This window comes from Acinonyx jubatus, chromosome A3 (genome assembly GCF_027475565.1).
Source record: "Acinonyx jubatus isolate Ajub_Pintada_27869175 chromosome A3, VMU_Ajub_asm_v1.0, whole genome shotgun sequence".
NCBI lineage: Eukaryota > Metazoa > Chordata > Mammalia > Carnivora > Felidae > Acinonyx > Acinonyx jubatus.
In genome coordinates, this window is record NC_069388.1 from 74,792,752 (window position 1) to 74,819,351 (window position 26,600).

Consider the following 26,600-nt stretch of genomic DNA (forward strand, 5'->3'; position numbering starts at 1 on the left):
GGTGCTGAGTATTTGCTATAACAGTTTATTCTTTAGACATGCTAAATTAAATCATAGATCAGATTGTCAGTGAATGAACTTTTTTTTTTTTTTTTTGGTTTTTCTTTAATGCTTATTTATTTTTGAGACAGCACGAGCAGGGGAGGAGTAAAGAGAGAGGGAGACAGGATCCAAAGTGGGCTCTGCACTGACAGCAGAGAACCTGATATAGGGCTCGAACCCACAAACCATAAGATCACAACTGAGCAGCAGTTGGAGGCTCAACCAACTGAGACAGCCTGGTGCCCCAGTGGATGAACTCATTTCCATCCACCTTCCCCTCTCCAGAGGTTGGGGGAAGGGATTGAAAAACCAACCCTCTAACACGTATAGCTAGTCTCTCCCTTGAAACTATCTAAGAAGCTACCCTGAGTCACCCCATTGGTATAAACTCATAGTAGAAAAGGGCTCATTATATGAATAACAAAAGACATTCCTGTCACTCAGGAGATTCTGAGGGTTTGGGGGAGCTCTGTGCCAGGAGCCACAGACAAAAACCAAATATATTTTTTTACTATTCAAGCCTGGGTAAATCATATTTAATAGACAAAGACATCTTGCATATTATATACATGTAATACTAAATATTTTCGCTACCATTGTGTAGCCAGGTATTTATAATTAAAAAAACAAAAACAACTAATCTTCCAGTGTGTTTTAAAGTTGTAAAAACTTTGTTAAACATTCTGGTATCTGAAAATTCAAACTATGTAATGTCTTATAAATTATAACTAAGAGGAAATCAGTTTATAGAGAAGAATAACCTTTCAAAAAAGTGAAAAATTTTAGTGTTAGATGTATCCTATTTTTTATTTATTTTTATTTTATTTTTTTTATTTTTTTTTAAGTTTATTTATTCAGAGAGCAAGCAGAGGAGGGGCAGAGAGAAAGAGAGAGCGAATCCCAAGCAAGCTCTGCAGGGTCAGCACAGAGCCTGACATGGGGCTTGAACTCACGAAACTGTGAGATCATGACCTGAACCAGAATCAAGAGTTGGACACTTAACTGACTGAGCTAGTCTGACACCCCTATTTTCTATTTTTTTAAATAAATCCTTTCAATTCCAGCTTTAGATGAATAAAGTTAAACCAAAAAAATCACGAAGCAAAGAAAAAAACAAAAACAAAAACAAAAACTACTGGCATTTCTGTTCTTTAAATGCCAAAATATTTTAATGGTGAAATATGAAAATAATGTATAATAAAAAGGTATTTCAATGGTAAACCCAATAATTTAATTTTTTAATTACCCAATTACCTAAAAATGTTGAATATATAATTCTCTTCTTACATTTTTAAAATAAGTAAAAGTTGTGAAGAGTTTTGTAAAAAGAGACAGGTGTGGTACAAACTGATTAAATTTTTCATATTTTTATATTAGACTGTAATGTTTTTTCATTCTATTCTATTTTTATACATGCTATAGGTTAATCTTTTACAATACTTTCAGACAATATCACCTAGACAATCATGACAGTTTTTCTATTTTCCAGCAGTGATTTAATATCAGCTATTCTTAGCACAGATAATTCCTTTCTAATTAGTTCATTTTATCAGTTTTTAAATTGCTACATATACCATAAGTTGGTGCACAAACTTGGGAACATACTATGTTGTAATTTGTTCTATGTAGTATCCCTTACTTAAAGAGATAAACCATCCAGTGGCACCTGGGTGGCTCAGTCGGTTAAGTACCCAACTCTCGGTTTCTGCTCAGGTCATGATCTCACAGTGTGTGAGTTTGAGCCCCGCATCAGGCTCTGTGCTGACAGTGTGGAGCCTGCTTGAGATTCTCTCTGTCCCTCCTCTGCTTGCTTTCTTTCTCTCAAAATAGATAAGTAAACTTAAAAACAATCTTTTTAAAAGGAGATAAACCATCCAATCTATACAATGTGCATTAGACAACAATATTTTAATTATCAATACTACACAGTCAAGGATAATTTCAACCAACACAATGTCCTTACTGCTACATTTAAATACCTTGCTCAAATCCTATTGTAAGCTTTTCTTTGATTATGGGTCCTTTGTCTACTTCCTTTGCTTTTTCTAGTATTAATTTTGTGAGATCTTGAGTTACATTGTCTAACTCTACCACTTAAAAGTCTTTGATCTTTGGGCAAGTTGCTTAAACTTTCTGTGCCTCTCAGTCTCCTCATCTGCAAAATTGAAAGCATAGTGGTATTTGCCTTGTAGCTTTGTAAGGATAAAATATGTTATTGCACGTGAATGATAAAAGCTCTAGAACATAATAGGTGTTCAACAAACATCAGTTATTGTTGATAGTATTTTAATCATATTTTATAGAGTTTATAATTTACAAATTCTCCATTGTGTTTTAATTTTGAAATAAAGATTTGTATCTAAAATGCAATCTTTTAAAAAGTTCTAAATTGCTGCATTTGTATAGATGCCATATTTTCTCGACACTAATGGAGAATATGAACTAGAGAGCTTTGAAAATTTTGCTCCTGTTTCTTGGAATGACTGTTTTCTTTCCCCTCAGAGGATATTAGCTGTACCTCCTCATGGTAGTTTTTCTCCCCACAACTGCAAAATATTTCCATTTGCCTAGTGATTTTTGTTTGTTTAAATTACAGAGTAAGATACTATGTTCAGTTGGAGGAGTTAATATGAAATCAGCTGGTATATAGGTTTCATTACTACCTTTTAAATCCAGTCAAGGGGGACAAGGAAATATTTTCATTTCTTGTAGCTTTATTTTGCTAGATCTGGGAGTCCCGAGTGACTGTTGTGGGAAGTGCCAGAGCTTCTGAGGAAGCAGTCACATGATAGAAAATTCTCTGCTTGGGGCACCTGGGTGGCTCAGTTGGCTAAGCATCCTACTTCGGCTAAGGTCATGATCTCACAGTTCATGGGTTCAAGCCCTGCATCTGTGCTAACAGCTCAGAGTCTGGAGCCTGCTTCAGATTCTGTGTCTCCCTCTCTCTCTGCCCCTCCCCCACTCACGCTCTGTCTCTCCGCCTCTCAAAAATAAATCAGCGTTAAAAATTTTTTTTATTTAATTCTCTGCCTGATAACAGGTTTTCTTTTCCACAGTTGGTAAACAAACCAGTTTAGCTGGGCACCCATCCCTGCCTTCTCCACCTGGGCATGACGAATCTCACTTCTTACATTGCCCGCTCCGCCAGTTGATGCCCTGTTATTTGCCCTCCCCTGACTCCCAGGTCCCAATTCCCAGCTTCTATTCTGAACCTGGATTATAAAGAGGAGGTATTAGGCAATTCTCTTTTCTTATTACAGACATGGGCTCTTTTTTTTTGTCATAAGTGCCTAATCATGGACTAATGATTATGGCTCTCAATCTGATCCCATGTGCACTGGATTTTGTAGACAATCCTCTACATTGGGGCCTCTTAATGGCCTTTTTTTCTTGTTATACAATACTTAATATTCTTTTTTCATTTCTCCCACTATTTACATTGCTTTAATCAATTCTTTGAAACTTAGGGAAAGAGTTTGTTACATATATGTGTTCATATTAGTATCCTGAAATGCAAAGTTCATATTTTTCCTTTTTTTATGGGAGATCCTTGCTTTCTCAAAGCACTGCTATTAGTATATAATGAATCCAGATTTGAAGTATGTGATTAAATATGCAATACATCTCCTTGAAAGAGAAGCCAGTTACCTTAATCTTTGTTAATTATAGTAAAGTCATTCTCTTGGATTTGTTGTTGAATTTCTGTTAAACAAATAAATAAGCTAGATCACATGAATTTTTTAAACTTCCCCTTGATAATTATATGAAAATGTCCATAGTATGTGCTGCATCATAACAGATAGAGACAGCAAATATGTAGAAGATAATGTCACTTGAGTATTACAAAATGCAGTTTTAAAAAAGGAATTTTAAAATCATTATATTCGGTCCATACCATTGCTATTACAGTGCTTTCACACAGTATTGGAAATGCATCTTTAAATACCTTTCCTACCAGATAAATAAACTAAATGATCGGCAGGCAAAAACCATCTTTATGAAATTGGTATCTATAACGCCAAGCACAATATCAGCCCTCAAAAATCTGTGTGGAAGGGCACCTGGGTGGCTCAGTCAGTTGAGCATCTAATTTGATTTTGGCTCAGGTCATGATCCCAGGGTCATGGGATTGAGCCCTGAGTCAGGCTCCATGCTGAGCATGGAGCCTCTCTCTCCCTCTTCCTCTGCCTACCCCCAAATAAAATAAAATAAAATAAAATAAAATGTGTTAAATTAATTACTGAATACCATGACTATGTGAAACGTTAGAACAATGAAGAGAAAATGTTAATGCTGCTTCACAAAACTGGCAATGCTAAGAATATCAGTAAGGCTTAGTACTTTAAGTGTGGAGGTAATACACGCTTTAAGAGTAATTACTAAATATCTCTGAGTTTGTTTTTTAGGAATTTCACAGCAATCTTGCAAATGTCAACATTATGTAATGTTGACATTAGTTAAAACTTAGCCATGACTCCTATTCGTACTAGGTTTTCATAGCTAATGTGACATAGAGAAATGAGACAATTATCCAGGAAATTGGGGTGTGTGTGGAAATAGAAAGCTTTGACCTAAATGGCATTGAGTGTATAATTTAGTCTGTATTGATTTTCAAATACCACAGAAAAAGAAGTATATTCCAGTTATTTGGGAATCATTCAGGCTTCCTGCCCTGTGGTTCTAGTGTAGACTCAACCTTTAAACAGAGGCTTCTCAATCTTGACAGCAGAGCAGCATAACCTGTGTGAATTTGTTCATGAAGCCGAATTTCTGAGGAGGACCAGGGCATCTAACTATTCCTCAGAAGTATACTAATTCCCTGATTGCTTAAATAGAGGGGTGCTTGGCTGGCTCAATCGGAGGAGTGGGAGACTCTTGGTCTTGGGATCATGAGTTCGAGCCCTACGTGGGATATTGAGATTACTTAAATACATAAAAGTTAAAAAAAAAAAGAATAAACAGATATTATTTCAAGAAATGGGGAATCGACTACATTATACAAAATTACAGTTACAGAACAACTAAAAGAACTAGAAAAACCATGCACTTGCAACTTTTCAAACAATTCAAACTTCTAAAAGGAAAAGAAGGAAAATATACACACAAAACAAGGAAACACAGACCATTAGAGATGGATTTAAAAAATTCAAATTTTTTCAAAAAGCATAAATAAGGTGACACAACCAAGAGGCAACATATTGAAATATGTTGAAGATCTATTTGGAGAAAATATTAAAACACTACTTAGGGAGATTGTTTGAAATAGTAAAAGACTGTATGCCAGTTAAGTGGCAATCACAGAGATCTGACCAAATAAAGTCTGATATTTCCATATCATTAAATGCTATCTAACCATTAAAAATTAGAAAGGTGCTTTTTAATTTGTACTGATATGGAACAATTGCCAAAATATACAGTTGAATGACAAAACTGAGGTACATATTATGTGTAAAGGATGCTACTATTTATGTAAAAAGCAGAAAAGTAAATGTAAGTATAGGTAAACATATACATATATATATATATATATATATACACACACATATGTATATGTAAATATATGTATGTATTGTATATATGTATTATATGTATATAAGTGTTCTATGTAAATATATATATATATATGTATGTACAAAACATTGTAAGTAGATTGTATATATTGTATGCTTAATGTGAAAGATGTCTCTGGAAAGGTGCATAAGAAATAGTGGTTGCTTCTGGGGAGTAGAGTTGAGGGTAAGAGAAAGACCACTTTTTATTGTATAATTTTTTGTATAACTGAACATTTTTTCAATGTACATGAATTATCTTTTAAGTTTTTAAAAGTAATAAATAAGTTAAAATCTTGGAAGCCATTCTGATACTGCAAGTATCAGATCTAAGTGGTTTATACTAGACCAATGGCTCTTAACTCTCAGTATCAGAATGGCTTCCAAGATTTTACCTAAGGCACTGTATAGCAGAGGTTCTCAAACTTAGTGCGATGCATGGATTCCTTTGACAGTCAAAGAGAGCCTTTGGACCCATTTTGCATAATTTTTTCTTTTTTTAATAAATAAAACAAAATACATAGGATCATAAAGAAAATAAAATCTGTTAAAATTAGTGATCAGAATAGTTTTAAAAACCAGACCTGTCAGAGGGCCAGACTTTTCTAATAGTGATGAACATAAATGATACTTTGAGGTATCTAAAACAGCTGTATTATGATATGAGAACTCCTCCATTTTGGGGGGGTGGAAAAATCATAGGTAATGCAAATATTACATGGTTTGTTATGTAACTGCAGAAAATGCTAATTCCAGTTAAAAGTGGTGAAAATAAAGATGTGATATCTTCCCCTTTTTTCCAGGTTCACAAACCATTCCTAAAGTCTATCCAGAAATTCACAGAGAGTGTATGGGCTCCAAATTAAGAAACTTTTCTTTAAAAAAATCCCCTAGACTTAAATTCTTTCATAGTCAAAATAAAAAAAAATTAATATAGATGTTTGTCACATGGGTTTCAGATGAATAGCTAATATGTTACTGTAGAATTTTTCTTAATGCTAGCTTGTAAATATGCTTGGGATATTAATTTTCTGTAAGATACCACAGTCAACAAGTTAGAGATATTATGACAATTTTGTTTCAGTTTGTACTAACTTATGAAGCGAAAAATATATCCATCAGTTACCAGTGAATCTCTTCCATGTAGACATCTGCTAATACTGATTCAAGCCTCTTTTTTTTTTTGTAATTGAATTTCCTCTCTTTTCTTCACCCCACCCAAAAATCAATGAGTTATAGTTTTTAACATTTTCTTTACTTTTCCTTATGCCCAAGACTCAGCCAGTAGCATCTCCCACACCTAAGTCCGGCCACAATATAACAAATAGCCACTGAAACCCATATCTCATTTGACTCTCTAGAGCATCACGTTTTTTATCCTGAGGTATCTGATTGGAAGAAATTGCTCAAAATCTAATGCCCCTGACTTTTAAACAATCATTGTTTCTTCCTTTTGTATCTACCATAAAGCTGTTAATACTTTGAACCCTCTTTAAGTTGCAAAATGTCCACTTGAAAATCTTAATCAGTCAGAAAGTTGGTAAATTATACCTTCATGCTATCCATATTGAGTACCCATTACTCCTGGACATAGCACATTAACTGACTCATTAGCTATTTCAAACCATATGGACTTAGGTTTGGGTGGGTCATTTTGATAATATCCTGAGGTGAGTTTCCTAATTATTGCAATTATGTGATCTCAATCATGAGGCCAGGCTCATGAAATAGTGTCAGTGCCTTTAGAATGAGTGTCAGTGCACCCAGACAGTGACTGAGATGAGCAACATGCTCTTTGGTTGTTCTAAGTCCCCTGATACCCAAAAAGTAATTACTTGAAAAGTTCTGAGAAAATGTCAGAAACAGCCTGAGAACTGAGTAAGCCTGGAATGTTGCAGTGCTTGACAATCATGAGTAGATTGTTCAACGTTGAAAGTCAGAAAACGTTAATGCCTCAGTACTGATGTTCCAACATTATGTTTCCAATGTAAATCCTTTGTAGTATTTTAAGCAACAATTAAAAGTGGGGGGCGGGGGAGGGCAATGGGGAAGGAGTGAGAGGAGTGAGAAAAGAGCTAGTGTAAAAATTGTGGTGTCTGTGAGAAACTTTGGGTTGGTATCTATCACAAAGCAAATACAAGTCAGAAGTTCACATACTGGAGGTGGCAGGCATAGAAAGAGATTTTTTTAAACATAACTTAAAGTTTCTTTTATTGTGGTAAATATACATCATAATTAGCATTTTAACCATTTTAAAGCATACAGTTTTGTGCCATTAAATGCATTCACATTGTTATGCACCCATCACTGCCATCGTCTCTGGATTTTTTTTCAGTTGGCAAAACTGAAAGTCTATACGCATTACATAGCAACTCCCCATTTCCTCCTCCCCACCCCCTAGCAACTGCCATTGTACTTTCTGTCTCTATGACTTTGACTCCTCTAGGTACCTCATATAAGTGGAATCCTACAATATTTGTCCTTTTGTGATCAGCTTATCAACACAAGGTTGATAACAAGTTTCTTTCATGTTCTGAATGATAGTTTGTCTATCCATTTATCTGTCAATGGGCACATGAGTTTCTCCCTCTTTGTAGCTCTTGTAAATAATGCTGCTATGAGCATGGGTGTACAGATATCTTTTCAAGTCTATACTTTCGACTCTGAAAGGTTATTTTTATATATTTTTTTCAACGTTTATTTATTTTTGGGACAGAGAGAGACAGAGCATGAACGAAGGAGGGGCAGAGAGAGAGGGAGACACAGAATCGGAAACAGGCTCCAGGCTCTGAGCCATCAGCCCAGAGCCCGACGCGGGGCTTGAACTCACGGGCCGCGAGATCGTGACCTGGCTGAAGTCGGACGCTTAACCGACTGCGCCACCCAGGCGCCCCTGAAAGGTTATTTTTAAAAAGCAAAATAGTGGGGCAGCTTGGTGGCTCTGTTGGTTGAGTGTCTGACTTCGGCTCAGGTTATAATCTTGAGGTTCGTGAGTTTGAGCCCCATGTGGGGCTCTGTGCTGACAGCTCAGAGCCTGGAGCCTGCTTTGGATTCTGTGTCTCCCTCTCTCTCTGCCCCTCTCCTGCTTGCACTCTGTCTCTCTCTCTCTCTCTAAAAAAAAAAAAAGTATTACAAAAGTTTTTTTTAAAAAGAGCAAAATAGTAAATGTGTATTTTTGAAGCTGACCTCTGCACAGACACCTAGAAGTTACCGACTACAAATTAAAATTAAAATGTCTGCAATTAAAAGGATCCATTTGAAAATGAAACAGATGAAATCCCCAAAGTGTGCCACTTCCTTCTATTTTTCTGGCTTCTTACGTAATGGCCAAAGGTAAACATTAGAAGTAAAACCTTTTTGTTTCTAGAACTCTAAAATACATAAGAAAATACAATCAGAGCTGCCAGGGTGAGTCAGCTGGGGACAATATCTGGACCCCATTACAAAATCAGTATAGAAGCTTTGGAGGAGAGGGTCATGCACAGGTTGATATAAACAACCAAACGGTTGAAATATGGAGATTTACTAGAAAAAGGAAAGAAGTCAGTAATCTCAGAATTGAATACTAATGATGGAAAGATACCTATCTGGTAAGAAATACTTTCATCTTTCAGGAAAAGTTTAGAGATGGGTAGACAGAAAAACAGCTTCTGAAATAAACTGGAATTTTCCATTTTAGGCTGGAATTACTGTCTTTGTCAATGGATCTCAGGTTTGTGAAGAACCATTCACACTTAAGAACAGCTTAAGGGTTCAGGACAGACATTTTCCAATTTAAAGTTTGAAATAATAGGCTTAGAAGTAGGATATATCAGGAATTAATAGAAGTGCATGTGTGTGCACGCGCACGCGCGCGTGTGTGTGTGTGTGTGTGTTGTCATTCTGTTAGAAGAATTAAGTTAAAGCACTTGATAGAGAGTATAATCTCAGTTGGTAGTGGGAGTCTAAATTCAGTGGATTTATGATGTTCAACAATGAGTCAAATGGGAAGACACTCCCAGTGGCTTTAACACTTTTAAGTTTATTTTTGGTGGGAAAGGGAATAATGGCTTTCTTGATATTTTGTTTTTGAATTGTTTGGCCTTCTAAACTTGGGCCCATCCAACTTTATTCCTAGCCAATCTATCCACAGATCCCACTGCAGCAAATCTGTTACCTCTGGTATAAGCCAAATACCCTAAAGACATTTGATTTCAAGGTGTTGATGCTTTCATAAAGACCTGACTCCTAGAATACTAAGCTCTTAAGGTCTCACACAGTATTCAAGTAATAATGCATGGTGAGGGTGCTGAATTTAGTTGGTTAATGAGACAACAATTGAAAAGGATCAGTATTGAAAAGGATCACATTGAAAAAGATCAATAATTTTTGGAGCTAAGGGTTATCTAAAGATTCACATATAAAGGAAAAACCTTTTGCTAGAAACCAAATGTAAATGTGGGTGATGGTCCTTGCATTGGTAAGGCTTCCTTATGGGCAAAGGATACCTCATATGGCCACTCTTTAGTTAAGCCATTCTTGCCCTTAATCCCATGTTACACTGAACATTGTATGCCCTACAGCAGAATGGTTGAGAGTGTGAGATCTGCAGCTAGACTTCTGGATTCAAATTTTGTCACTCCTGCTTCCAAACTGTGTGAGTTTAGGCAAGTAACTAAACTGCTCAGAGCCTCAGTTCATCCGCTGTAAAAAAGGACAATAAGATACATGTATCATTTCGTTTTTAACTATTTTTTTAAATGTGTATTTATTTTTGAGAGAGAGAGAGAAAGTAAGTGAGTGGGGAAGGAGCAGAGAGAGGGAGACACAGAACCTGAAGCAGGCTCCAGACTGAGCTGTCAGCACAGAGCCTGTCGTGGAGCTCAAACTCAGGAGCCATGAGATCATGACCTGAGCTGAAGTGGGACACTAAACTGACGAGTCACCCAGGTGCCCCTCCTTTTTTAACTATTAAGTGAGTTAATACCTTAAAAGTATTTAGAGCAAATCGATAGCTCAATATGTGGTGAGCCATTACTATTTCTAGCACTGGGGTTTGCTTCTTTCATTTGAATAAGAATTTGAAGGCCAATTTTAGAGAAAGCCTAAACTAAAGAACCAGACAAAAGGGGAAAATCATAGTCTAATTTTTTAAAATTAAATACTTGCTATATTTCAACCATTTCTAACGTAAATGTCTTGTATCTACCTTTGTGTTCATCGCTCAGGGTTATTCTGTGAATTCTGCTTCCCTGTAAGTCATGGTTTCTCTTACTGCCTAACTTAGACCTGATGGACAGCCAAGAACTGTGGCATGAACTTTTTTTTTCAAGGATAGAATGAATCCTCTGGCTGGATTAAAGATGCCCTTCTATTTTGGATTGTTTTATCCTAGTGTTTTTCAGTTTACCAGAGAAAGGATGCCAACTGGGTGGCTTTTATAGAAAAGGTAAACTTTTGCTCAGGGACACTCAAAAACCTTTTACCTGACCTTTGCAGATCACTGGCTCCAGCATTAGCCTTTGCAAGTTGTGCCTCCTTTATCTAACTTTTGTTCCCATATCTTAATCTCTTTTCATCTAATTTATAAGTTGTACAAAGCATTCATCAGTTTGTAATGGTCCCTGTGATTTCAATATAGATGGCTACTCCTCATGCATTAAATAGTGCTCTATAAAACTATGTGTAAATGGAATAAAATGTGACTCTACTGGGGGATTTTAATACTTCAACTATTGCAAGTCTTCCCTTTTCCAGTGTACTCTGTCTCACTTGTTCCATTATATCATGGAGATGTGCAAAGTGAAAATTGCCTGGTACATTTTCCCTTCTGAAAGAGTAATGGAAAATCTTTGAATTGCTGAGATTATTGGAATGTCTATTACCTAAGGGCAGGTGTTGTCAGTGAGACCAGTGGTTTGTGTGTGAGCGAGAAAGGGAGGGGAGAGTGGGACGGGTTAGTATCTGATTTATGTAATTAATTTCTATAGCATAAAATAATCCTATATATTTAGCTAAGGAATGTTGATATGAGTCCTGAAGGCTGGGGATCCACAATACTCTTCCTATGAATATAAAACCATGACAAATAGCAGGTTCCATAAATAACGTGGAGGTCATGAGTGAAGCTTGTCGGTACTGGCATATGTAGCATTTTAGAGAAATGAGTAATGCTCTGTCTTATTTTTAGAATGTACTGACTTTAACGCAATAAAAGACTATTTAATTATTTTTCTTATAGGCTGATGGCAAAAGAGAAAATTTTGTTGACTGCTGAAGAAACACGAATTTGCAAACTTTAGTCGGTTTTAGGTAGCCTATGGGTTGTTTAGGTAGCCTATAGTTGTAAACTTTTTTGAACAAAGTAATAATCAGTTAAATAATTGTACCATTTTGTGCAAATTAAGGGTGGCTTTACCTTTCTTTTTGCCTTTCTAATTGTTTATCACCTTAATCCTTTAATACTAAAAACTTAAGGGCACCAATCCGAGATGCCCAGTGACTCAGCAGGATGAGAAAAATCTTCATTGGAGTCCAGTGAAAATCCAAGGTATGATATAAAGATAAAATGCCTCTCTATCCAATCCCATGAACTTAAATAAGATCCCATGGTATTCAAATTACATCCAAGGAAAGACAACAGAAATAGGCAGTGGTGGTGAGAAGGCTTCTATGGAGGGAGAGCAACAGCTATGACTAATAGTAAAACCTCTAAAATGCCTGAATATAAATCCAAAACAGTGTTTTAAACAACACAATGGAGGCTTCAGAGTAAAGGAAAACAGTCAATTATAGAGCTAGTCAGCTATATAAATAAAAAATTACTTTTTGTACATCTGAGTCAATGTGTATAAATATTGACCCCGGTACAGACAGAAATATTGACAGAACTTTGTTACAAGTGTTTCAGGTAGAAAAAGACTACTGGCTCCTTCTCTGAGATTTATAGAAGTGTAAGTATCCAACACAGGAGGGTGACCGAAAGAGAGGATAATAGGAACCGCTACACTGATAAAGAGGGAAAAAAGTCTCTCCTCTGAACAGAAATTTGTGTGTATTTCCATGAATATGGCCAATGTTTTTAAATAGAAGTTTTAAGAAGAGGAATTGAGTATGGCTAAATTTTAGCAAAATGTGACCAACACTACAGTATTTGTCCACGTGGTGGAAGAGGGACATACCATGGCCAAGGCTTTCAAATGAAGAACTGCCTGGTAAGAATGACAGTTACTGTTGTTAAATAGAGCTCATACAATTCCATATTCTAGGTCTTTAATCTAGATGGGAGATACCTGAATACTGAGCCTGGACTCACCAACTATTTTTAGAATTCAGAGCAGGGGAAATTGTTTTTCATCTTGAAATTTTATTCATCCTGATTTAGTGCTTTGTACACCAGGGCTCCCAGAAAGAGGTGACACTTAAGAATGACAAGTAATAACATCATTTCCTGGTCTCGTCCATAGTTCCTATTTACTACAACACTATATCAGCAGTTAGAAATATCTATATCTCTATCATCTATATCTATATCTATATTTATATTTATATCTATATCTATATCTGTATCATCTATATCTACATCTATCTATATAGATCTAAAAAGGGAAGCAGTTTTTTCCAAAGAGTAATCCAATACAATAGGTTCTGGGTTTTTGAAATTCTTGATAGTTATATTAAAACACTTAACAACTTGATCTCTCTTGAAAAATACTTGTACATCTTCTGGAAGATGAGATACCTCATTGCAGTTTAGTCATCCAGTAATTCCAAAAGAGCCAGCTGAGAAGTCTATTCAAAAATTCCCTTAAAATCCTAAAGAGCTCTATGGAAGCTGATGAGCTATTTTCTATTCCTGTTAAAAACAAAATACAGGAGAAAAATATAAGGCAAACCTCCAGGCATGAAGTGATCACCAGAATTTGCATCTCCAATTTTCTTCCACTTCAATATCTCTTACCTGTCTGGTCCACTTACACCATTCTTCTCTGTCTTAGGCCATTTTCCTCACAGTTCCCATTGGGCTTAACCTCTCAGAGGTCTCTGATTATCTACTCTAACATTGTTAGATGGGACCATTTTTTACTTTGTATCAATTCAAGTAGAAACTGACTTTTACAAAGGAACTTTGTAAAATTTAAGAGGAAAGTGGTGTTTTTTTAAAATATTTTTAAATTTATTTTTGAGAGGCAGAGACAGAGAGCTAGCTGGGGAGGGGCAGAGAGAGAAGGAGACACAAAATTGGAAGCAGGCTCCAGGCTCTAAGTTAACCAGCACAGAGCCTGACACGGGGCTCGAACCCATGAACCATGAGATCATGACCTGAGCCAAAGTTGGATGCTTAACTGACTGAGCCACCCAGTGCCCCAAGAGGAAAGGGTTTTTACATTGACCAAATGTAGACTTGATTAAAAGCAGGTAGTATGGCTGGCAGAGCTTGTGAGATCTTGCCCTATTTTCTTGTCTTTCACAATCTTTTCTCATGACCAGATTAAATTATTTGGATTGCTAGGCTAAGGCACACATAGGCTATTCCCTTATAATATTGAGGTTCTTAGGAATTTTTATTTGTTTGTTGATTTTGTATCACAATGGTCACTTTGGTTCTGGGTTCTGTTGAGCTCCTGGTCTACAGTTATCTTTAACTGTTGACTGTTCTCTTTTACAGTCATCTGACTTTTCCTTGAGTATCAGGATAAAGAAGGCCCATCCTTATCTGGCCTCTAACACTGCTTTTTGAGTTCTGAAAGAATCATCTCACACAGCATTTATGATTGTTGTTTGCCTGAGTTTATGAGTTTTCCTGAGTTTATGAGTTCTAGAGTCATTGCTCTGGTCTTCTAGTCCAAACATGTGAGTGGTCAAATCTTCAAATGATTCTAGTACTTAAGCTGAGAGTCATCCACAGCTTGCAAATCATCCCAGCAGGAAAAAGCCATTCTCTCTGTGCCCCTTCCAAGCTCCTGACACACAGAATGTACGAGCATGATAACGTAGCTGTGGTTTTATGCCACTAAGTTTGGAGTGTTTGTCCAAATGGTGACTCCAAATGGTGACTAAAACAACTAGGGATATAAATTTTGGAGTTCATAACCCATATATTGCATTTAAAGCCTTGGAATGAAAAAAGATCTATGTCTGTGCCCTGAGTAGAGACTGAGCAGAGACAGACTGACCAAAGTAAATTTAGAAGGAATAGCTACTGGACTAAAAGAGCACCAGGAGACCAAAGAAGATAATTGGGATTGGAAGTGATGCATTTTTTGGTAATGAGACCAAGAATATGACTGTCAGTTTCTTCCCTTCCCTCAGCGTGACTGGCTTCAGCAGAGTAGAGGAAAAAAAAATCATTAAAGTTGAGAGGCCAAATAAAGAAAACTTTAAATACATTTTGAAATATTTGAAATAATTACTTAGACTTCAGATCATTAAAGCTCACCACCAGTATTTTTCTTCTAACGTAACTTCCATAACTAATGTGCAATCTAAATGATAGCCAGGTGCTTCCAAATTTCTCAAGATCTAGAAGAAATGAACTCAAGTCCCTTTCCTAAAATTTGAATAGGTTTTCTCCATAAAAACACTTTATGTTATATTCTCATGGCTACGTCGGACTGTTGTTTCTTCATGTGCCATCTCTAATTTGAGTCACACCTGCTCAGATATGGAACATGGACTCTTTAATTTATACACTCATTCATACACATTTAAAAAAAATGGAAGGAACATTGAAGACGAGTTAAGATCATAGCAACCCAAACAACTTTGAGTGGAACAGTAGACATCAGTCTTGATTAGTCCTTTGTCTATCCTACAACCAAGGTCTCAGCAATGACCTTTTACCCCACCCAGCCTCCAGTTTCATGCTATGTCTCTGGTTGACCTCTCTTCCACCTTTGTCTTGTTTCCTTTTCTTTACTCCTGGAAAACCCTAAGAATTCCGCATTATTTCCCAATTCTACAGAGCGATTTTCCCTTTTAGGTGTTCAGCAAATGAAATTCCCTTTCATAGGATGTGGTGTAGTTATGAATAGATAGAAACTCTGCTTTTACTTTTGCCTCATTTTTAGTATCCCCCCTCCCCCCAGGTTTTTAGTTACTTTACTTAGCAAGTTTTTCTGGTGTATGTTCTGACTTCTGCATATTTGAAAATATCGCTATTTTTGCCTTCACGCATAAGGATAACTTGACTGTTTTAGCATTCTGAAGTCACAGTCATTTTATTTACAACTCTGTGGTTGACACTCCTTTCCTTCTTTCACTTAGTGTCACAGAGAAAAATCTTTGAGGCGGATCTCATTTTGCAAGTAAGTAGATTTTTGTTCGGATAAATTTTGAATGTTTTCCCTCATCATTGAAGTTTATTATCTATCATTTCTTTTGAATTTTAAAGAAATTTTATGTTTATCTTCTACATTATTATTACATATTATCTTTAGTTCCATAGGTAAAATCTCTTCTTTGATTGTATTGTATTTATGAATAAAAAAATTAGAATGGTTTTCTGTTTATTGTAGTAATTTTATTTAAAAAAAATGTTTAGTGTTTATTTATTTTTGAAAGAGAGAGAAAGAGTGTGAGCAGGGGAAGAACAGACAGAGGGAGTCACAGAATCCACAACAGGCTCCAGGCTCTGAGATGTCAGCACATAGCCTGATGGGGAGATCATGACCTGAGCCGAAGTTGGATGCTTAATCAACTGAGCCACTCAGGCGCTCCTGTAATAATTTTATTTTCAAAAGAAGGTAGTTTTGATTTTTCAAAGAAGGAATGGAGTCTAAATTGTAGGATCTTTCCTTAAGTACAGTATTTTTTCTCAATTTGGTCATCTACAGAGGGCTATCTATGCTTTTCTCATCTTGTTTTATGGACAAATAGAAATGGATATAGTTTCTGTTAAACTGATATGATTTCCTACTAGAATCTTTCCTGTATGGCTCTAGTGATAAACAGAAAAACTTACAATATAACAGTGTAACTCTGATGTCTTCACAAATCTCAAGGTTTCTCGAAAAATTCTTTCCTCTATCCTAGAAATAAAGTGATTCAAGCTCTGATCCTTTGCGAGTGCAGATAACGTAGTTGTTTCCCAAATAACTTCTGAGGATTCCAGGTAAGTGTTTACAAATTTTAATAATCACTTGCTATCTATCACTATGGATCATTTAGAGAATAATTGCTCGGTAGCTACTGTGATCTTAACATGTAGACAGGATCATGTCATTCCCATTCCCTTGTTTAAAATCTTCAATAGCTCCTCATTTCACTTAGGAAAAAGACAAACCTTTAGACTCACCAATTGTAGTATTATTTAATCTCCAGGATCATCCTTTGCTATCATCTCTCACAGGTGTCCTTTTGGGGCCTTAAAAACACCAAGTTCCTTCCTACCTCAGGACTTTGCAGATATCCTTTTCTCCACAAAGTGTTCTTCCTTCCCTTTTCTGACTCCTAATGACCTTCACCCCTCAAGTCTCTCTTTTTTTTTTTTAGTTTATTTATTTATTTTGAGAGAGAGAGAGAGAGAACTAGAGAGAGTGAGAGAGAGTGAGCAGGGGAGGGGCAGAGAGAGAGAGGAGAAAGAGAATCCTAAGCAGGCTCTGTGCTGTCAACCCAGAACTCGATGTGAGGCTGGATATCACAAACCATGAGCCAAAATCAAGAGTCGGACACTTAAGCAACTGAGCCACCCAGGCACCCCACTCAGGTCTTATTTTAAGTGTCATTCCCTCACAGGTTTTCCATGACCCTGTCTGCCAGTTGGAATGAACTCCTCCTGTTACAGCTTCTAACAGAATCCTATACGTTTTCTCAGCGATTATTTAATTCCTGTCCCCTCCAAAGGGGTATGACTTTTTAAAAACTGTTTTTAATGTTTATTTATTTTTGAGAGACAGAGAAAGAGAGAGAGAGAGAGAGAGAGAGAGCACAAGCAGGGGAGGGGCAGAAAAAGAGGAGGATGCAGAATCCAAGGCCGGCTCCAGGCTCTGAGCTGTCAGGACAGAGCCTGACATGTGGCTCGAACACATGAGCCATGAGATCATGAGCTGATCTGAGGTTGGATGCTTAACCGACTGAGCCACCCAGGCTCCCTGTCTATGACTTTTAAGAAGGCAATGACTCTGTCTTTTGGTACAATCTGTCTCCAGAGCCAAGCTGAAGTAATATTCGAGTAAGTGAATGAATCTGCATTGCTGTTTCTGGTTTCTCCATGGGGGTTTCTGGGCATTTCATTTCACCCTCTGTTTTGTTCTGTGAATTTGTCTTCGTCTTAGAGCATGAACACCATCTCTCATCTTTGTTTTTTATTCCCCAGGTCAGTGCTAAAGGAAAGCTGACAACAGGTTGCAGGTTTGCTGTGTATATATATATATATATATATATATATATATATATATATATATATATAAACTTTGCTGTATATATAGATACAGCAAAGTTTATATATATAAATGAAGTTTATATACATATATAAACTTCATTTATTCATTCAAAATATTGACCAAGCAGTTATACTCCAAGCACTATTATAAATGTTTGGTGACTCTCCCTGGGTGTGGGGAGCAAGCTGCAATGTTGCCAGCTCACTGCTCATGAGGTCTTGCAGTACCAGTGGTATGGTCAAAATGTTATGGTCCACATAGGAGAGGTTGGGCTCCTGATGATTCAATGCATGGATTTCACTCTTAACCCTAATACCTTCACATTTCAGAAGCTGGTTGTATTAATTGGTCAGCGTTTTGTCTATCGCATTTTGGTACATGGCTCCTTTAACAGAGGATGTTTGACATTGATACTCCATGCTGTCCTTCAATATAATTCCACCTGCATAACTTGTTTAAAAATGTCTATTTATTTATTTATTTAGTGAGAGACAGAGAAAGTGAGTTAGCAAAAATGGGGGAGGGGCAGAGAGAGAGGGAGAGAGAGAATCCTAAGCAGGCTCCACACTGTCAGCACAGAGCCCAACACAGGGCTGGATCTCATGAACTGTGACATCACAACCTGAGCCAAAATCAAGAGTAGGACACTTAACTGACTGAGCCACCCACGTGCCCCTCTACCTGTATAACTTTTAACAGAAATGCCTCCAAGTTCCTTGCATATGGCCGGCATTCATTTTTACTTTCTGGTGCTAATGTGGAATTGTTTTTTTCCTCTTTCCCCTTTAAAAATATTATGTTAGGCATTGCAATCAGAATTTGAGAGCAGAGAGATAAAAGTCTGCTTTTGTTATTATCTTGCCCAGAAGCTTCCAATGATTTCTTCACCAGACTATGGTCTCCATATACTCTCTCATCTGCTATTTACCCGTTTATTTTTGTTGTGAGTAGGAACTGAATCCCAGGAAATTATTATGTGTATTAAAAAACTCAAGAGTATCCATATAGCGTGAAATATCCTGTAATAGATTGTCCAGATAGCTTCAGAGGAAGATTTCATGATGCTAGTAACATTTGCATTTCATAGTTGATCAAATACCCTTGTGAAATGAACGAGCAGTGTCATGAGTACTTCACACTGTTGATTCACTCCAATATATTGGGATTTGAATGTTCATCACCCCTATCAAATCAATTCAGCATTACTAACTTCACTTCTAGGGAATGGGATTTTTGTAGGCTTCTTCTCCATAATTCGGCAGAAGAGAAGAGAGAAAGCTCCATGAGGTATAAAAGAGTACTAGAATTCCTCCATTTTTATAAGTGCATTCAAGTAGCATCAGATGAAACCCAACCACATATGTGTGAAAATAGGAAACACTAAGGTATAGATAACACTCAGGTGTAAAATGAGATTACTGCATAAGAAACACTATCCTAAAAATACATCTGTTCTTTTGAACTGAATCATTGGAGGATAATCTTGGAAAGAAGAACTTCCAACAGTAGTTATGGCTGTTATCCATTAGAATGACTTCATTAGAAGAATATCCTCTTAAACATCCTTCACTTTTTCTACTATGTGCCAGAGACAGCTAAATAAAGCATGGTCTTTTCCAGAAATGAGACTCACATGACATATCATTAATGTATTCCAATTGCCTCCTGAAGTGGTTCCAGTTATGATTTTTTTCTCACCTAATACAGATCATAAACAAAAAGTAGAGTATAAGTAAGATTACGTTTCATTTTCCATCAAGGGAGTATATTTGATATAATAATATTATTTTGGACCCTTCATATTGAAAATGAGAATTTATATCCCTTTAAAATATGAACTGCCTATTTTCTACTGGGTACCTAATTATCTTCCCTTAGAAATTTTTTAAAAAAACAAATGTGATAAGGGAGTCAGTATATCATTAATTTCATCTTATAGAGATAACATGCATAGATTTTTCTTTGTTACAGTAGGTAAAACATGTCATAAGTCTAAAATAAAATATTAATCTACTCCTACCATTTCAATTTCACATCTGGATATAACGCAAAGCTCTCAGCATCAGGATAGTGTCTATCCTCCATATCCTTTCTATGTTCATGCCAATAAAATTAATACAAACTTTATATACATATATATGTGAAAATATATGTGAAATGTGTCAAAATATCTAAGATAATGTACAAAATGAACTAAATCTATTATAAAATTACTATAATCAAAAGAATATAGTATGGGCTGAGGAACAGACCTTTTCCAGACACACTTGTCTATACTCTGGGCGGACTAACATAATAAGCGTTTAGGGTTAGCCTCCTGCTTTGTGCAGGATTCTTGCATGGAGAGTCGTAACAATGAGGCTTTTCTTTCCAGGAAGCAACTTTATTCATGCCGGCATGGCTCAGTTGGATTCTGTACCGGAAGAACTGAGCCCCAATCACCACATGGTGTAGTTTTTTATATATTTTCTATTTCTTTGTCTCCCATATATGGAAACACACAAGCATGCAGTCTGATTAAGTGGTCTCATGTTACAAGGTCGTGAGGGATGTTATCACGTATGCATATAGCCAGGTTGCATTGAAGTTTGTTTTATTTTCTCTCCTAGGGAGGGGACACTACCACAGCTTCAGTTGCCAAGGATTCTCCATTGTCTATAGCAGTGCTGTTCAGCAGAACTTTCTTTTTCTTTTTTAAATTTTTTTTGATGTTTATTTTTGAAAGAGACTGAGAGAGAGAAAGAGAGAGAGAGAGAGAGAGAGAGAGACAAGGGGCAGAGAGAGAGGGAGATACAGAATCTGAGGCAGGCTCCAGGTTCTGAGCTGTCAGCGTAGAGCTCCATGCAGGGCTTGAACTTTGAACTCACTAACCTTGAGATCATGACTTGAGCCAAAGTCAGATGTTTAGCCAACTGAGCCACTCAGGTCCACTCAGGTTCACCCCGCCAAACTTTCAATGACAGTGGAAATATTCTGTAACTTGTTCTGTCCAGTAGGGTAGCCACTAGCTGCTACCTGTGGCCATTGAGCACTTGAAACCTGGCTCATTAAACTGAGGTCCTGAGTTTTTAATTGTGCTTGAATTGTGCTTAAAGTCAACCTGAGTTCAAAGCCTATAGGGTTTAAGAATAAAAACTGAAAGATGGCAGTGCTGCAAGTGTGTGAAAGGCAAGCCTAAGAGCATGGCTTACATCACACGTGGGAAAACTGTCCTCATCTCTCCATTGAATACATCATCAACTCTATTCTTATTGAAAGCACAGCTTTTTCTTGAAAACCAGTCAGCCAGTTGCCCTTCCTCCTTTTCCAGCTCATGTTTTTGATTATTGCAGGCATGTTAGTTGTAAAGAAAGAGGATGTGAAGTGTGGATATAGTCTTATGATTAATTAACCTTTTATGATGCTTGCATTAGACGAATGGACAGGGTAGGACTAATGTCATTTTGGCTAGCCATACTAGGTTCTACCATATTCAATTGTTTGGGAGATAATTTGATACATATTTACTTCCAATTGTTTGGCAGTAGGGCTCTGCTAATTAATATCTCTGGACACAATTTTATGAAGCCTGTTGACATACCGACAGATGACATTTTAAATTAATTTTTTCTATCCTTGTCTTTCATTTATATGGACAATCAAGAATTATGTTTTGGGGACAATACATTCATGCTTTGTAATGGTCTTATATGTAAAGAATACAAAGGACATAGATATTTGGTCTGATTGTATATCTGAGAGCTTTGAGATTCCATTTATCTGAATACTATCATTTTCAAAATTTCTATGTCAGTAACTGCTTAGCTCTCCAGGGATTTTGCGTTTATGAGTGCAAATGGCCTCCTGATTTTTACAAAACAAAAACTAGCTCTTCTTTGGCAGGCAAAATGTTTCCAGTGAAGTGATCTCCTTTTCTCACATTAAATAACAAAGATTGGATTTTTCTAAATGTTTTGTCTATGCAACATCTTTAACACTTTAATTGATATGAAATGATCTTGGCCTTGTAAAGTATGCTCACTGAATGGCTAGGTTTTTCTTTTTTCTATGAACCAGTACAAGCATTTCACAGCACCTGGTTCTTTGAAAAACAGAACCCAAGCAGTACCTACAATGTTGGCACACTGCCAAGAAAGTCCTTGTGTGTGTGTGTGTGTGTGTGTGTGTGTGTGTGTGTGTATGTGTGTGTGTGAGAGAGAGCGAGAGAGAGAGTACGCGTGCACGTGTGTGTGTGATGAATCACTCATAGTCTGTAAGATCTATCAAAATAGCCTTGTTTGAAAACCTTGTTTTCCCTATTTTTTCTTCTTCTGATGACTCATACTTTGTGCTTCATGTCTAGATTCTCTTTTCTTTCTTGTTTCTCATCATGTTCATTCAGAAGACGCTCTTTCACTAGTTCCAAAATTTGTATTTCTATATTCTGTCAGTTTTCATCTTGAAACATACACACAGCAATATGCTCTGAATCATAAAATTCTGCATTAAAACCCAACACTTAAGAAAACCCCACATATTCTCCATACAGGTTTACCTGCACTTCTGTTCCCATTTTTTTTAACCACAAATTTATCAACATTTTAAATATATTGTCACTTGAAACTATTTCATCTGTTAGGAAGATTTTGGCTGCAAGAAACATAAAAACCAATGCTAAGAAGCTTCAGAAATATGGACACTTAAACACTTTATTGAGGAATATGGAAAGTATGGTGGCTTCAAGGTTAGTTGAATGAGTGATTCAAGGAAGGTCTCAAGGACTCAGGTTCTTCTCATCTTTCCCCTCAGCCATTGTTTTCTTGTAAGTCAGTTTTATTGAGGCAAAATTTACATATAATAAAATTCATAAATCTTACATGTACAATTAGATGAGTTGTGACAAATGTATACTCATGTAATCACTACTACAATCAAGAAATTAAGCATTTCTATCATTCCAAAAATTCCACTAGCCCCTTTGCAATCAATCCACCCCTTCAAACTAATCCCTGGGCATTTCAGTGGAATTATACAATATGTACTCTTTTGTGTCTTTTTTTCTTTACATAGCATCATGCTTTTGAGATCCAGCCAGGTTGTTGCGTATATCAGTCATTTGTTCTTCTTTATTGCTGAGTGATATTCCGATGTGTAGAAGATATATTCCACAATCTACTTGATGTGAATTTGAGCTGTTTTCAGTTTTTGGCTATTACATAAGAAGCTCTGTAAGCATCTACATAAAAGTCTTTGTGTAGATATAGGTTGACATTCCTCTTAGGTAAATAACCAGGAACGTGCATGCTGGGTCATATGCTAATTATACATTTAATATTATAAGAAACTGACAAACTATTTTCTGAAGTGGCTGTACCACTTTGGATCCCCACCAGCAAAGAAAGAGAATTCCTGTTACTCCACATACCTACCAAAACTTGATATTTTAACAGGGCTTTTTGAAGAGCAAATTTTTTAATTTTGATGAAGTTAATTTATCAAGTTCTTTTTTAGGCTTTCAGCTTTTGGGGTACATTCTAATTATACAAACTCAAAGATCACAAAGATTTATGGAATCCAAAATCATAAGGAATTTCTCTTAGGTTTTCTCCCAAAAGTTTTATAGTTTTAGTTCCTGCATTTAGATTTAGATCTATGATAAATTTTAAGTCAAGGTTTATATGAGGAGTGAGTTTAGGGTTGAATTTCTTTTCTTTCTTTTATTCTTCCTTTCTTTTTTTGGGTATATAAATAAGTATTTTAACCTCATTTGTTGAAAGTTCTGCAGTTTCTGGTGTTTGATTTATACTTTTACCCTCATGTTCACAAGATGACTGCAGAAATTCTAGGCATCACATTCAGAATGATATCCAGAAGAGAGCATCTCTTTATAGAAGTGCCCAGAAAACTTTTGTCTCCACCTACACTTCATATATACATACTATCTAAACCAATCACTGGAAAGGGGAATGGTAATATCATGATTCATTTATTATTTAACAAGAAAATAGTGTGTTTTCTATTTGCATTCTAGGGACTTGGAATATAGTAGTGACTCAAATAGTCAAAAATGTTGCCTGTTCTCATGGAGCATACAATGTACCAAGGAATACTCTTTGTTTATTTTCAAAATAAGTTACCTGTATAATATGTTGTTGTACAGTAGTAACTACTAGGAGGAAAAAAGGAAAAGGGGCTATGAAGTATCATGGGTACGTTGAAATTTGAGATAGGGTGGTTTAAAAAAGGACTCCCTGAGTTGACTTTTGGATAAAGTCCTGAATAAAGTGGTAGAGTAGGCGATACAGATACAGATTGAAGAGTAGTCCAGGAGAAAGGGAAAGTGCAAAGGTCCTGAGAAGGTCAAGGAGGCCACAGTGGTTGGAGGGAGTAGTAGGAAATGGGGTCGTTACAAAAAATGTAGATCCTTGCAGACAAGTCATTCTCACCCAGAGGCAATTTTGACAACATTTATAAAATTTGGTTGACAGTTTTGGTCATCATAACTTGGTGGGAAGGAATTGCTAGGGGGGCTAGGGATGCTGCTATATATCCTACAGTGCTAAATATCCTAAGTATCTATAGGAGATAGACTTCCTCTGGGCCCTCCTCCCCCTCTCAGCAAGGAATTATCTGGCTCAAATGTCAATACTGCCAAGGTTGAAGTAAGGTCATAGTAAGGACTGGCTTTTCCTGAATGACTTAGAATGAAACTAAAGTGTTTTTACCAAAGAATGATCTAATTTAATTTCTTAAAAAGATCACTTAGTTGTTTGTTGTGAATAGACTGAAGGGGTTGATGGGTAGAAAATAGGACAGCATTTAGGAGGGTACCACAATTACCTAAGAAAGACATGATGGTTTGGACCAGGATGGTGGCAGTAGGGGTGGTGAGAAGTGATGGATTCTGGATATGTTTTGGAGGTTGAGCTAACAGGATTTGCCAACTACCATAGACTAAATGTTTGTGTCCCCCTAAAATTCATATGTTGAAACCTAATTCCCAATGTGATGGTGGAGATGCGGCCTATGGGGGGGTCATTAGGTCATAACCTCCCCAGCCTTCAGAACTATGAGAAATAAATTTGTTGTTTATGAGCCCCCCAGCCTGTGGTATTTTGTTATAGTGGCCTGAGCAGACAAAGACACAAATACACAAATATATAGGTGTGAAGAGAAGAGCCATGTATCACTCCTCAGGAGTAATTGGTTGTGCCTGGTGCTGGAGCTGCATCTTCCCAAAGAAATTAACCCGGGGAAGTGGGTAGAAGCCTGAACAAATTTGGAATGGGAGAAAGAATGCCCATATGTTTGGATAGGCAACCAAGAGCATCAGTTACCTTATGGAAATAAGAATGGACACTGTTGGGTTAGTGAATGACGACCTTAAAGGATGCAATTATTCTACATATAGACTACTGAATTTCTTTAAAAAGGCTTTTTATCCACAGCACCAAGTGCTTTTTAAGAAATGTTTTCTCATGCCATCTTTCATTTGGTGACAGATGTAGGAAGCCCTAAAATCTCATTCCATCAAAGTCATTCAAGGACTTTGGTTTTTCTTTCAGTTTACATTCCAAGTTAGTACTGATTTCCTAAATAGGATGTTGATATATTGTTTAATAATGGCTTTTGGAGCATTTCTTTTGTCTACCCTAAAATATTAGAAGCTCACCCTAAAATATTCGAAGCTCACTATGAGTCATTATTATGTGTTAGGAAACCACTTAATACGTTTCTCTCACTAAATTATCATAATAATCTTATAGCTAATAACCTGCTGAACATCCTTTCTTAGACCCAACTCTACTCAGGCTCCCCCAAACTCTTTTTCAACTGGGTATGGCTTTTGACTGCCATGTTCTGTCTACATTGTCCAATTTTAGTGAGAACCCCACTAAGTCAGTTTAGGCCAATCCCCCATCTACCACAATGGAACACCCTCCACGTCTAACGCAGTTCCTCAATCCTTCACCATCCCCCAGATCAGTTCTGATCACCCAGGCCTGTCTATCTTCAGCAAGAATCCTGTTAGCTCAGTTTAGCCAGAATACTCCTTTTATCCCTGACATTTCCTCTTAATAATTTTCCATCCACTGAACCCCCCCCAACTATGAATTCCCACTTTCCTTTGTTGTCTTTGACATTGAATGCACCTCTTTCTCCTATTGTAATAGTTTGGAATAAAGTTTTCTTTATCATTTTAACATGTGTCATTATAAATTTTTATTTAACATACCTTATGACCTAAATTTGGTTATTTCCAGTTTACAGGCAGAAAGAAAGAAAGAAAGAAAGAAAGAAAGAAAGAGAAGAAAAGAAAGTTTGGCAAAAGAAAGTTTGGTAAAGTCTATCCAACCACTAAATAGGTCTTGAGACAGTATGCCTCTGAGAACCGAAACACTGTCATAGGCCTTCTGACTCACACCACGCTTCTTGCTCCAGAGGGCCTGGCTAGTGTGACCAGTTACCGGGTAAGAGCTCAGGAAAGGCTCGCCAACTGGTCTGGAAGCTCTAGGTACAGAGATCGTGGTATGCGAGACGTAAAATTCCTCCTACACAAATGCACCAAAGTGATCTGATGGCTCATCCTCCAGACTGGCGGGCCAGGGTGTGGCAGTAACAGCCCCCTTTTCCGATTTAGACCCACCGCTCGCTCTTCCCCTGGTCT

General features: G+C 36.8%; 1 long non-coding RNA gene across 1 annotated transcript; it reads left to right on the forward strand.

Annotated features, from left to right (window-relative positions):
- Nucleotides 1-12,045: 12,045 nt before the first annotated feature.
- On the forward strand, nucleotides 12,046-16,683 carry LOC128311363 (uncharacterized). The gene is made up of 3 exons (XR_008289766.1): nucleotides 12,046-12,120; nucleotides 15,837-15,877; nucleotides 16,605-16,683. It is a non-coding gene; the product is annotated as an uncharacterized LOC128311363 (long non-coding RNA).
- Nucleotides 16,684-26,600: the final 9,917 nt, after the last annotated feature.